Raw genomic sequence first — 15,177 nt, forward strand, 5'->3', positions numbered from 1 at the left:
TTATATTCCTTTTTCTTGTCGGTTTGACCTCACAATGCAAAATCAATAAAGCTGAAGGAAATTGGCAAGGCATTAGATGATGGTGGTCCTTCCGAGCAACTGAAACGGAAGTTCTCTACAGATTCTACTCCGCCATCATCCCAACAAGATTCGCAAGACAACGCAAGGCTAGACAGTAACCGTAGCTGTGTAGATGATGAGCACATCACCCCTACTCCACCATCACAGGTGCTTGCTCTAGCTTGGCACTATTATATGTGGTTGCATGTTGTGTATGATGTCTAGCTTGTATTGCTTCTAACTTTGTTGAATTGCATCTGCTTACTTTACAAGTAAAGCCTGTGAATATGACATGTGTTCCTGTTTCTAGAACATACTATATCTGATCACACGATGTTCTTACATCAGACTACTGTTCTTGCATATCCCACATCAGTCACTTATGATAAGGCACCTTTAAGTCGCCACTGTGATATTGGTTGTGTCTTACATACGATTTCTAGTATGTACTGCTTCTAATTTGTTGAAACGCCATACCGTTTAAACTTGGCAGAGTGATATTGGTTGCATCTTTCATATGGTGTCTAGCTTGCAGTGCTTTGATACGTCTCCAACGTATCTACTTTTCCAAACACTTTTGCCCTTGTTTTGGACTCTAACTTGCATGATTTGAATGAAACTAACCCGGACTGATGCTGTTTTCAGCAGAACTACTATGATGTTGTTTCATGTGTAGAAAACAAAAGTTCTCGGAATGTCTTGAAAATCCTCGGAGGCACTTTTTGGAAAATATAAAAAATACTGGAGAAAGAATCAAGACCAGGGGGCCCACACCCTGTCCATGAGGGTGGGGGGCGCGCCCTCCCCCCGGGCGCGCCCCCTGTCTTGTGGCCCCCTAAGGCTCCGCCGACCTCAACTCCAACTCCATATATTCCGTCTCGCGGAGAAAAAAATCGGAGAGAAAGTTTCATCATGTTTTACGATACGAAGCCACCGCCAAGCCCTAATCTCTCTCGGGAGGGGCTGATCTGGAGTCCGTTCGGGGCTCCGGAGTGGGGGATTCGTCGCCATCGTCATCATCAACCATCCTCCATCACCAATTTCATGATGCTCACCGCCGTGCGTGAGTAATTCCATCGTAGGCTTGCTGGACGGTGATGGGTTGGATGAGATTTACCATGTAATCAAGTTAGTTTTGTTAGGGTTTGATCCCTAGTATCCACTATGTTCTGAGATTGATGTTGCTATGACTTTGCTATGCTTAATGCTTGTCACTAGGGCCCGAGTGCCATGATTTGAGATCTGTACCTATTATGTTTTCATCAATATATGTGTGTTCTTGATCCTATCTTGCAAGTCTATAGTCACCTATTATGTGTTATGATCCGACAGCCCCGAAGTGACTATAATCGGGATACTTCTCGGTGATGACCGTAGTTTGAGGAGTTCATGTATTCACTATGTATTAATGCTTTGGTCCGGTTCTTTATTAAAAGGAGGCCTTAATATCCCTTAGTTTCCACTAGGACCCCGCTGTCACAGGAGGGTAGGACAAAAGATGTCATGCAAGTTCTTTTCCATAAGCACGTATGACTATTTACGGAATACATGCCTACATTACATTGATGAATTGGAGCTAGTTCTGTGTCACCCTATGTTATAGCTATTACATGAGGAATCACATCCGGCATAATCATCCATCACTGATCCATTGCCTACGAGCTTTTCACATATTGTGCTTCACTTATTTACTTTTCCGTTGCTACTGTTACAATCACTACAAAACCCAAAAACATTAGTTTTGCTACCGTTACCTTTATTATCATATTACTTTGCTACTAAATACTCTGCTGCAGATACTAAGTGATCCAGGTGTGGTTGAATTGACAACTCAACTGCTAATACTCAAGAATATTCTTTGGCTCCCCTTGTGTCGAATCAATAAATTTGGGTTGAATACTTTACCCTCGAAAGCTATTGCGATCCCCTACACTTGTGGGTTATCATGCTTCTAATTTGTTGAAATTCCTTGTGCTTAGTTACCACATCATAGGTGTGAATATGTCACGCCATCCTACTTTTCATACATATTCCATCCTCGCATCATGTGTTTGCCTTTCATCCGAGTAGTTTTCGTCAGTATCATGCATGAATGAGTTCTGAAGAGCGAATTTTATTCCCTTTTCTTATCGGTTTGACTTCACAATGCAAAATCATTACAGCTGAAGGAAATTAGTCCGACAGTGGATGATGGTGGTCCTTCGGAGCAACTCAAACAGGGGGTCTCTACAGATTCTACTCCGCCATCATCCCAACAAGATTTGCAAGGTCAAAAAAACAAGATTCTCAAGACAACACAAGGATGGACAGTCAACGTAGCTGTGTAGATGATGAGCACATCTCCCCTACTCCACCATCACAGGTGCTTGCCCTAAATTGGCACTATTATATGTGGTTGCATGTTGTGTATGATGTCTAGCTTGTATTGCTTCTAACTTTGTTGAATTGGATGTACTTACTTTACACATAATGCCTATGAATATGACACATGTTCCTGTTTCTAGAACATACGTGTACATGATGAGCACATCTCCCCTACTCCACCATCACAGGTGCTTGCTCTAACTTGGAACTGTTATATGTTGTTGCGTTTTCCGAATGATGTCTAGTTTGTATTGCTTCTGATTATGTTGAATTGCATCTGCGTAGCTTACAACTTATACCTGCAATGATCACTTACCCATAAGACACATTTAACTTGGGACTGTGATGTAGGTTGCATCTTGCATTGTCTTCTAGCTTGTACTACTTCTAATTTCTTGAAATGGCACTTACGACGAGACACTTTTTACCTGATAGAGTGATATTGGATGCATGTTCATATGGTGCCTAGCTTTCATTTCTTCTAATTTTGTTGAAATGCTTTTCACTTACTGTTTTTTCATACATATTCCATCCTCCTATCGTACGTGTGAATATGAAACGCTGTCTTTTTTTTTATATATTCCATCCTCCTATCCTGCGCTTGCCTTACATCAAAGTAGTGTTCGTCTATGTCATGCATCAACCAGTTATGCAGAGCTAATTTTATTCATCTTCTTGTGGTTTCGACTTCATAAGGCAATATCAGAAAATAGGTAGGAAAAGAGTAAGTTAGGGGATGTTGGTGGTCCTCCGCACCGACGCTAACAGAGACTCTCTAGATTTGCCACTGCTACTGCTAATGAAGTTGAAGTCCCAAGTCTACATGATGGGTTCATCTCCCGTACTCCACCATCGCAGGTGCTTGCTCTAAGTTGACAGTGTGATAATTGGTTTCATGTTGCATACGTTGTCTAGTCTGTATTTCTTCTATTTTGATTAAATTGCACCTGCTGAGTTTATACGTTATACATGTGCATATGATATGGCTTTCTATGTCTAGAATACACTGCATTTATCTATCATACCATGTTCTTACATCAAAGTACTGCTGTTGTGTATCCCGCATCAGTCACTCATGATTGGACGCTTTTAACATGGCAGTTTGATAGTGGTTGCATCTTGCATTGATTTCTACGTTGTACTGCTTCTAATTTTTCGAATTGCCACTTATGACAAGACACTTTTAACTTGGCAAAGTAATATTGGTTGCATCTTTCATATGGTGTCTAGCTTGCATTACTTCTATTTTCTTGAAAATCCTTCTGCTTAGTTTACACATCGTAGCTATGAATATGTCACGCCGTCCTGTTTTTCTTAGATATTCCATCCTCATACTGTTGTCTTACATCAAAGTATTGCTTGTCTGTATCATACATCAATGAGTTCTGAAGAGCGATTTTATTCTTTTGTGTTGTGGGTACGGCTTGGCATGGCAAAGTCAAAAAGGAGCAATGAAAATAATATAGTAGGGAGTGGTGTTCTTGTCAGATGAAACAGAAAAGGATCTGCCGTCGAGATTTTGCTGGTACTTATAGTGCAGTAGAAGGTCCAAGTCCACCGGCCAAATCTATAAACACAGTACAACCTGCTCCACCAGCTGCAGAATCCGCTTCAACTGTACCAGCATCTCAACGAGTTACTCGTTCGTTTGCTCCATAACTGGCCAGTTCCCAAGCTGCCTTCACACCTAACACTACTTCCGAAGCACTGCTGACACAACATGACTTGGCAAGATCAAATGAAACTCATGAGCATCAACACCAAGACGGTACCTGACCGAGTCAAGTTGCAGTTGCATGCTCCTTTATATGTACTCTCACAGTTTGATGTACACTAACACTTTCCATATTCGTTGTTGAACTAGCACCACGGCGCAAGCGGAAACAGACATCAGGGATAATGCTTGACAGATTAACAAAATCTAAAGGAGGAAGAATGGAGATCCATTTTGAGGCAGGTTTAAAAAGGCCACATGATGCTACAGAGTCAGCCAAGTTAGTATCAGAGGCAACCGTTGCCGTTAGGTGTCATGCATGTATCCTCCCAACATGGATCCAGTACAGGAATGAGAAACAAAATACCCAGTTTAACACCTTCCTTGAACATTTATCCGTAAGCAATGTTATTCATCGCAATTAGTAATATTGTCTTGCTCTGTCATACTTTCTAGCTTCCTCCTAATAAGACTCACATTCTTTTTTCAACAGATGAGGTTCAAGTTGGATCTGAAAGATGATGCAACTAAACAAGCATGCACTCATGTTTTTCAGTCTGCTCTACGACAGTATCGGTACCACCTTAGAAAACCTCACTTTGAAGGCAAGGCTAACAATGAAATCGCCCAAACATCTCGAGTGGAATATATTACAGATGAAGACTGGACAACCCTCATTAAACACTGGTCTGATCCAAAGTATCAGGTAGGCTATATGTATTTGATCAGACCACATATTGAACTTGTATTTATGTATGTGCATTACAAGTGTATCTTCTTCTAGGCTAACTGTTTGAAGAACAAAACCAACCGTTCTAAAGTGAAATTCCAACAGACAACAGGACCCCGTAGCTATATTGCACACTGCGAGGCTCTTGTAAATAGTTGCTACTTCCTTCTTTTTTGTGTGCCATATTATCGTATCTATATTGACTTGTTCCAAATACAGAGGAAGACCGTGCGGACCAAAAATAACCTGAACCGAATGCAATGCAAATCTTCAAGGATTGCCACACCAGCAAGATGAAGGGCATGAGCACACCAGTTCAATACGTTGTTGTAAGTTCTTACTCCTCCTGCCTTTGAACTGATTGGTACTGTGATGTGTTCATTTAACTACTTGGTTTGCAGCCAATGTCAGTTATTCTGTTCACTTTTATACACAGTTGTCTTAATGTATCATTTCACCTTACATGGTTTAAAAGAGATGAAGGATATTCTTTTGGTCTTGATCTGTAATCTAGTTGTTATGTTCACGTGCGCACACAATGATAAAATAGCCTGTTTGTTTTATATCTGTTTGCCCATGATATGAATGATGTCATACTATGTTCATCCTACTTTAAACCATGTCTCTTTATCCTTTGAAGTCAATGAATGTGAGGAAATAGACAATACAGTAGGCATGCTACATGGACATATGTTCCGAAAGTGATTTTATTATGTAGTTGGCACTACAATACATGCTAATGTATTACAGTAGTTCACCAAAATAAGTTATGTCTAAACGTGTAACCTACTTTGTTTGTTTTTGTCTCATTAGTAACTTATCTGGTACACTAATCTACAAGTTCAACTTTCAGGAAGCTATGGAACAAATGATTGAAAAACCACAACCACCTGAAGGTGACGAGGCTACCACAGGCACAATGTCACCTCTTGCTGCAGTGCGTCAGTATCTCTCCACTAACAGTGCAAAAAGCACTTTCCTGCGTAATTCTGGGTTGGTTGTCAAGGTAACCTCGTCCAAATCGCCCACTGAACAAAATCTTCCCGCTAGACAGAGTGATATATCTGTGCTCCAGACACAAGTCCAATCCCTAATGGACGTCATTTTGGAAACAAGAATAGTGGTTGACAAATGTCTTGAAGATATGAATGGTTTTGAAACCAGACTATCAGACATTCGCTTCGTTGTTCAAGAACAATGGCGGAAAAAGGTGAAGATCGTGCTTCTCCATCAGATTCTACAGCCTGAAACATTAGCACTTAGGTCAAATGATCTGTGCTTCTATACATCTGATGGTGCTTTTATCTGCAAGGACTGTAAACTTTATCCCAACAGGCCTTTTGTTGTATGGTTGGAATTTATTTTGTTGTGATCCAACATTTATGATGCTGCCAAAGGCTGCAGTAATTATGACACTATTTTTGTATAGTGTAGGTTTATCTTAGGAATGTATTCGGCCAAAAGATTCGTAGGAGCCCAACATGCCAACATTCGTCAGGCCCATTCCAATTGGGCTAAAAATGATTATGGGCCGAAATTTGCATGTAGCCCACTAAAAATATCTGGGCCTAAATCAGCATAAGCTTTCATATTTTTCTGGTAGGCCTATGCCCATAGTGGGCCTTTAACAAGCCTAAACATAATTTGGGCCCTCAGTAACAGTAGGCCGTTTACAGGTGTAAATATCTCGAGCCCAGAAAAAACATGGGCCTTTAATAGACCGAAAGTGAGATTGGGCCCTGATTGTGCCAAATAACCCACTGGCCGAAAACCACAACATGCCGCATGTGGCCCAAATCTATAGTGGGCCTCTAACAGGCCGAATGTCAGACATGGCCGAATATGACCCAAATCCTTCACGGTCGTTTATGGGCCGAAAGTTTCAATGGCCTATAAATGGGCCCAGATGAAGCAGGACTTTTAACAGGCCGGAAATACACCGAGCCGTAATTCGGCCCAAATACTTAGCGGACTGTTAATGGGCCAGAAGTGACCATGGGCTGTGATGATGACAAGTTTAGGACATGCCGTTGACGGGCCGATTTGACACTAGCCGTACGGGCCTTAATAGAGAATGTTGGGCCTTTAGCTGGGCCAGCCCATTATGGTCTGCAAAATCTTGTGGGCCTTTAGCTAGACAGGCCCATTGTGGCCTGCTAAATCTTGTGGGCCTTTAGCTGGGCCGGCCCATAATGGTGTGCAAAATCTTGTGGGACTTTAGCTGGGCCGGCCCATTATGGTCCGCTAAATCTTATGGGCCTTCAGTTGGGCCGGCCCATTTAAACTCTATGGGCCACTTTTGTGCCCGTCCATGTGTGAACATATCATAGGCCCATCTTGACCATTGTATGGCTGACACTTGTGCCAATGCGGAGCTAATGCGTGGTTCCGCGGCCAATGAGAATTTTACACGTGGAAATTTCCCATTGGTCCAGGCTGTTAACGGGTTATCGGATCCAAAACACGACCCGATAGCTTAACGGCGTTCCGTTACGGTGGATGCCACGTGTCCGTCACCCTTGACGAAAGCACTTCTGTGACGCGCGATTTATCGTCATGTAAGTGGAAACTTCCGTGATGATAATTTTGGTAATGTCATGGAACACTTCTACGAGAGCACATGTATGACTATCTTGATTCTGTCATAAAATCGTCATGGATGTACACGCATGATAGAAAACGTGACCTACTGTGACAAACACGTATCATCACCGAAGTGTATTTTTTTGTAGTTAATGGGTTAGTTGATTTGGATCACGCATCGCTTAGATGACTTGAGGGATGTCTATTTAAGTGGGAGTTCTTAAGTAATTTGATTAACTGAACTTAAATTTATCATGAACTTAGTCTTAATAGTTTTTGCATATCTATGTTTTAGATAAATAGCTCGCAATATAGCTCCCCTATTTTTGATATGTTCGTAGAGAAAAATAAGTTGAAAGATGATAGTAGCAATGATGCAGGTTGGGTCCGTGATCTGAGGATTATCCTCATTGCTGCACAGAAGAATTATTTCCTTGATGCACCGCTAGGTGACAGACCTATTGCAGGAGCTGATGCAGATGCTATGAACATTTGGCAAGCTCAATATGATGACTACTTAATAGCTTAGTGCACCATACTTTATGGCTTAGAACCGGGACTTCAAAAATGTTTTGAATGCCACGGAACATATGAGATGTTCCAAGAGCTGAAATTGGTATTTTAGATTCATGCCCGTGTCAAGAGGTATGAGACCTTTACCTTGCTTACAAGATGGAGGAGAATAGCTCAGCCAGTGAGCATGTGCTCAGAATGTCTGGGTACTACAACCGCTTGAATCAAGTGTGAGTTAATCTTCCAGATAAGATAGTGATTGACAGAATTCTCTAGTTACTATCACCAAGGTACTAGAACTTCATGATGAATTATAATATGCAAGGGATGACGAAGACGATTCCCGAGATCTTCACAATGCTAAAATTGGCAAAGGTAGAAATCAAGAAAGAGCAACAAGTGTTGATGGTTAACAAGACCACTAGTTTCAAGAAAAAGGGAAAATGGAAAGAAAGGGAACTTAAAGAAGAACGGGAAGCAAGTTGCCACTCCCGTGAAGAAGCCCAAAGCTGGACCTAAGCCCGAAGCTGAGTGCTTCTACTTCAAAGGGAATGGTCACTAGAAGCGTAACTACCCCAAATACTTGGCGGATAAGAAGGATGGCAAAGTAAACAAAGGTATATTTGATATAGATGTTATTGATGTGTACCTTACTAGTGTTCGTAGTAGCCCCTGGGTATTTGATACCGATTCAGTTGCTAAGATTAATAACTCGAAACAGGAGTTGCAGAATAAACAGAGACTAGTTAAGCGCGAGGGGACGATGTGAGTTGGAAGTGATTGCAAGGAAGATACGATCACCATATCACACTCCCTATACCTTCGGGATTAGTGTTGAACCTAAATAAATGTTATTTAGTGTTTGCATTGAGCATGAATATGATTAGATCATATTTATTGCAATATGGTTATTCATTTAAGTTAGAGAATAATTGTTGTTCTGTTTACATGAATAAAACCTTATGCTCATACACCCAATGCGAATGGTTTATTGAATCTCGATCGTAGTGATACACATATTCATAATATTGATGCCAAAATATGCAAAGTTGATAATGATAGTGCAACATACTTGTGGCACTGCCATTTAGGTCATATTAGTGTAAAGCGCATGAAGAAACTACATGCAGATGGACTTTTGGAGTCACTTGATTATGAATCATTTGATACTTGCAAACCATGCCTCATGGCACTACAAAAAAGACACATCCATGACATTTTGGGCCAAACGAATTTTTTCTATCATGCTTATGACACTTCTATGACGATAATTGTGACAAAACCCGGTATCATCATAGATGTGGTTGGCTCCTACTTCTATGACAGAAAATCATGACAGAAAATGGGCTATTCCTCCTAGGCGGGCCAGAGACGCAGCTGCATGACATTCTTTGGGCCGCCCATGATGGAAAAAAACCGTGGTAGAAGTGAGAGCGAGGAAAATACGGGGAGTTTCCCGGTTATGGTGGGTGGTCGGGGCCGAGCGATGCACGGAGGGATTGTGTGTTTCTCTCATACAAGTACGCGCATGGGTGCAAGGCGTTGGGATCTAACTGAACCCGAGAGAGGCATTCGCCTACTGAACCCGAGAGATTGCACTAGCTACGCGTTACTGAACCCGAGCGATCGATTGATCCGTGGCTGTTAACTGAACCCGATCGAGCAATTCCTTCGCTACTGCTGCTAACTGAAGCCGATCGAACCTGCTGCCTCTTGATGAACAGCGAGCGTTGTTGGGGGTTGGATGAATGATACGTCTCCAACGTATCTATAATTTTTGATTGTTCCATGGTATTATATTATCTGTTTTGGATGTTTAATGGGCTTTAATATGCTCTTTTATATTATTTTTGGGACTAACCAATTAACCAGAGGCCCAGTGCTAGTTTCTGTTTTTTGCCTATTTTAGAGTTTTGCAGAAAAGGAATACCAAACGGAGTCCAAACGGAATGAAACCTTCGCGATGATCTTTCTTGGACCAAAAGCAAGCCACAAGACTTGGAGTCGAAGTCAGAAACGACACGAGGCATTCACGAGATAGGAGGGCGTGCCCCCACCCTCGTGGGCCCCTCGTAGCTCCACCGACGTTTTTATTTTGCCTATATATACTCTTATACCCTAGAAACATCAGGGGGAGCCACGAGACCACTTGTCCACCGCCGCAACCTTCTGTACCCGTGAGATCCCATCTTGGGGCCTTTTCCAGCGATCTTCCAGAGGGGGAATCGATCATGAAGGGCTTCTACATCAACACTATTGCCTCTCCGATGAAGCATGAATAGTTTACCACAGACCTTCGGGTCCATAGTTATTAGCTAGATGGCTTCTTCTCTCTCTTTGATTCTCAATACAGAGTTCTCCTCAATGTTCTTGGAGATCTATTTGATGTAATATTCTTTTGCAGTGTGTTTGCCGAGATCTGATGAATTGTGGATTTATACACAAGATTATCTATGAACATTATTTGGTTCTTCTCTAAATTCTTATATGCATGATTTGATATATTTGCAAGTCTCTTCGAATCATCAATTTAGTTTGGCCTACTAGATTGATCTTTCTTGCCATGGGAGAAGTGCTTAGCTTTGGGTTCAATCTTGCGGTGTCCTTTTCCAGTGACAGTAGGGGCAGCAAGGCACGTATCGTATTGTTGCAATTGAGGATAAAAACATGGGGTTTATATCATATTGCTTGAGTTTATCCCTCTACATCATGTCACCTTGCTTAATGCGTTACTCCGTTCTTATGAACTCAATACTCTAGATGCATGCTGGATAGCGGTCGACGTGTGGAGTAATAGTAGAAGATGCAGAATCGTTTCGGTCTACTTGACACGGATGTGATGCCTATGTTCATGATCATTGCCTTAGATGTCTTCATAATTATGCGCTTTTCTATCAATTGCTCGGCAGTAATTTGTTCACCCACCGTAACACATGCTATCTCGAGAGAAGCTACTAGTGAAACCTATGGCCCCCGGGTCTCTTTTCCATTATATTATGTCTCTTTTCCATTATATTGCATCTCTTTAAATCTCGTTTACTGTTTTGCAATCTTTACTTTCCAATCTATACAACAAAAATACCAAAAATATACTTTATTATCTCTATCAGATCTCACTTTTGCGAGTGGCCGTGAAGGAATTGACAACCCCTTTATCGCGTTGGTTATAAGGTTCTTGATTGTTTGTGCAGGTATTTGGTGACTTGTGTGCCTTCTCCTACTAGATTGATACCTTGGTTCTCAAAACCGAGAGAAATACTTACGCTAGTTTGCTGCATCACCCTTTCCTCTTCAAGGGAAAAACCAACGCAAGCTTAAGAGGTAGCAAGAAGGATTTATGGCACCGTTGCCGGGGAGATCTTCGCCATGTTAAGCCATACCAAGTACCCATCATAAACTCTTCTCCCTCGCATTACATTATTTGCCATTTGCCTCTCGTTTTCCTCTCCCCCATTTCTAAAATGATTTTCCAAAACCTTTGCCTTTTCTTCGCCCCTCTTCTGTTCATCTCTTTTCGCTTGCTTCTTGTGTGCTTGTGTGTTGGATTGATTGGTTGTCACGATGGCTCAAGATAATACTAAATTGTGTGGTTTTTCAATACCAACAACAATGATTTTATTAGCACTCCGATTGCTCCTACTACCTATGCTGAATCTTGTGAAATTAATACCGCTTTGTTGAATCTTGTTATGAAATATCAATTTTCTGGCCTTCCTAGTGAAGATGCCGCAACCCGTCTAAACAACTTCGTTGATTTGTGTGATATGCAAAAGAAGAAAGATGTGGACAATGATATTGTTAAATTGGAGTTATTTCCGTTTTCGCTTAGAGATCGTGCTAAAACTTGGTTCTCTTCTTTGCCTAAAATAGTATTGATTCATGGAATAAGTGCAAAGATGCTTTTATCTCTAAGTATTTTCCTCCTGCTAAGATCATCTCCCTTAGGAACGATATTATGAATTTTAAGCAACTTGATCATGAGCATGTTGCACAAGCTTGGGAGAGGATGAAATTAATGATACGTAATTGCCCTTTACATGGTTTGAATTTGTGGATGATTATACAAATTTTTTATGCCAGATTGAATTTTTCTTCTCGTAATCTTTTAGTTTCGGCCGCGGGAGGCACTTTTATGGAAATCACTTTAGGAGAAGCTACTAAACTCCTAGACAATATTATGGTTAATTATTCTCAATGGCACACCAAAAGATCCACTAGTTAAAAAGTTCTTGCGATTGAAGAAATTAATGTTTTGAGTGGAAAGATGGATGAACTTATGAAATTATTTGCTAATAAAAGTGTTTCTTCTGATCCTAATGATATGCCTTTTTCCACTTTGATTGAGAATAATAATGAATCTATGGATGCGGATTTTGTTGGTAGGAACAATTTTGGTAACAACGCGTATAAAGGAAATTTTAATTCTAGGCCGTTTCCTAGTAATTCCTCTAATAATTATGGTAATTCCTACAACAACTCTTATGGAAATTTTAATAAGATGACCTCGATTTTGAGAATAGTGTTAAAGAATTTATGAGTTTGCAAAAGAATTTCAATGCTTTGATTAAAGAAAAATTGCTTAAGATTGATGAGTTGGCTAGGAACGTGGATAGAATTTCTCTTGATGTTGATTCTTTGAAACTTAGATCTATTCCACCTAAGCATGATATCAATGAGTCTCTCAAATCCATGAGAATTTCTATTGATGAGTGCAAAGAAAGAACCGCTAGGATGCGTGCTAAAAAAGACTGGTTTGTGACAGCGTGTTCTCTAGTTTTCATAATAATAATGATGAAGATCTAAAAGTGATTGATGTGACTCCTATTAAATCTTTGTTTTCCAATAAGAATCTTGATAAAGATGTGACTGGAGATGAGTCAACTTTAGTTAAAAGGCGTCCCAATGATTCAGAGTTTTTAGATCTTGATGCAAAAATTAATAAAAGTGGGATTGAAGAGGTTAAAACTTTACATAACAATGAACCCACTATTTTGGATTTCAAGGGATTTAATTATGATAATTGTTTTTTAATAGATTGTATTTCCTTGTTGCAATCTGTGCTAAATTCTACTCATGCTTATAATCAAAATAAAGCTTTTACTAAACATATCGTTGATGCTTTGTTGCAATCTTAGGAAGAAAAGCTTGAACTAGAAGTTTCTATCCTTAGAAAACTTTATGATGAGTGGGAACCTACTATTAAGATTAAGATTAAAGATTATAAATCCCATTCTTTGTGTGATTTAGGTGCTAGTGTTTCCATGATTCCAAAAACTTTGTGTGATGCGCTAGGTTTCCGTGAATTTGATGATTGTTCTTGAAATTTGCATCTTGTGGATTCCACCATTAAGAAACATATGGGAAGGATTAATGATGTTCTTATTGTTGCACATAGGAATTGCATGCCCGTAGATTTCATTGTTCTTGATATAGATTGCAATCCTACATGTCCTATTATTCTTGGTAGACCTTTCCTTATAATGATTTGTTTGATAGAAAGATTGTAAGGGAACCCCCTACAGTATAATTGGTGCAACAAACCCAAATTGCAAGTACCATGCCTTGAACCTAGGTGGGTGGGAAGGCATCAACCCCTTCCCACCACTAGGCTATGCCGATTGGTGCAATAATTGATATGGAAGAAGGAAATGTTAGATTTCAATTTCCGTTAAGTAAGGGCATGGAACACTTTCCTTGGAATAAAATTAAATTTCCTTATGAATCTATTATGCATATCCACTTATGGATTGCATACCAAAGATGGCAATAGCAAGATCTATTCATGTTTTTATGCCTAGCTAGGGGCGTTAAACGATAGCGCTTGTTGGGAGGCAACCCAATTTTATTTTTTGTTCTTTGCTTTTGCTAATGTTTAGTAATAAATAATTCATCTAGCTTCTGTTTATATGTGGTTTTATGTTTTAATTACTGTTTGTGCCAAGTAGAACCTTTGGGAAGACTTGGGTGAAGTCTTTGCGATCTTGCTGTAAAAAACAGAAACTTTTGTGCTCACGATAATAGTTGTCATTTTTTTTACCGAAGAGTGCTTTTAGGTTGATTCTTTCTGAATATGATTAATAGAGAAATTCCTCACGTCCATCAATTTATTTCAGAATTTTTAGAGTTACAGAAGTATTCGAAAGTTACAGATTGCTACAGACTGTTCTGTTTTTGACAGATTCTGTTTTTCGTGTGTTGTTTGCTTATTTTGATGAATCTATGAGTAGTATTGGGGGGTATGAACCATAGAGAAGTTGGAATACAGTAGGTTTAACACCAAAATAAATAAATAATTAGTTCATTACAGTACCTTAAAGTGGTAGTTTATTTTCTTATACTAACGAAGCTCATGAGATTTTCTGTTGAAGTTTTGTGTTGTGAAGTTTTCAAGTTTTTGGGTAAAGATTTGATGGATTTTGGAATAAGGAGTGGCAAGATCCTAAGCTTGGGGATTCCCAAGGCACCCAAAGGTAAAATTCAAGGACAACCAAAAGCCTAAGCTTGGGGATGCCCCGGAAGGCATCCCCTCTTTTGTCTTCGTCTATCGGTAACTTTACTTGAGGCTATATTTTTATTCACCACATGATATGTGTTTTGCTTGGAGCGTCTTGTATGATTTGAGTCTTTGCTTTTTTAGTTTACCACAATCATCCTTGCTGTACACACCTTTTCGGAGAGACATGCATGAATCAGAATTTATTAGAATACTCTATGTGCTTCACTTATATCTTTTGAGCTAGACAATATTGCTCTAGTGCTTCACCTATTTCTTTTTAGAGCACGGTGGTGGTTTTATTTTATAGAAATTGTTGATATCTCATGCTTCACTTATATTATTTGATAGTCTTTTAGAACAACATGGTAATTTGCTTCGGTTATAAAATTAGTCCTAATATGATGGGCAACCAAGATGGGTATAGTAAAAACTTTCATAAAAGGTGCATTGAATACTATGAGAAGTTTGATTCTTTATGATTGTTTTGAGATATGAAGATGGTGATATTAGAGTCATGCTAGTAGAGTAGTTGTGAATTTGAGAGATACTTGTGTTAAATTTTGTGATTCCCGTAGCATGCACGTATGGTGAACCGTTATGTGATGAAGTTGGAGCATGATTTATTTATTGATTGTCTTCCTTGTGAGTGGCGGTCGGGGACGAGCGTTGGTCTTTTCCTACCAATCTACCCCATAGGAGCATGCACGTAGTACTTCC

Source organism: Triticum aestivum, chromosome 7B (genome assembly GCF_018294505.1).
Source record: "Triticum aestivum cultivar Chinese Spring chromosome 7B, IWGSC CS RefSeq v2.1, whole genome shotgun sequence".
Lineage (NCBI taxonomy): Eukaryota > Viridiplantae > Streptophyta > Magnoliopsida > Poales > Poaceae > Triticum > Triticum aestivum.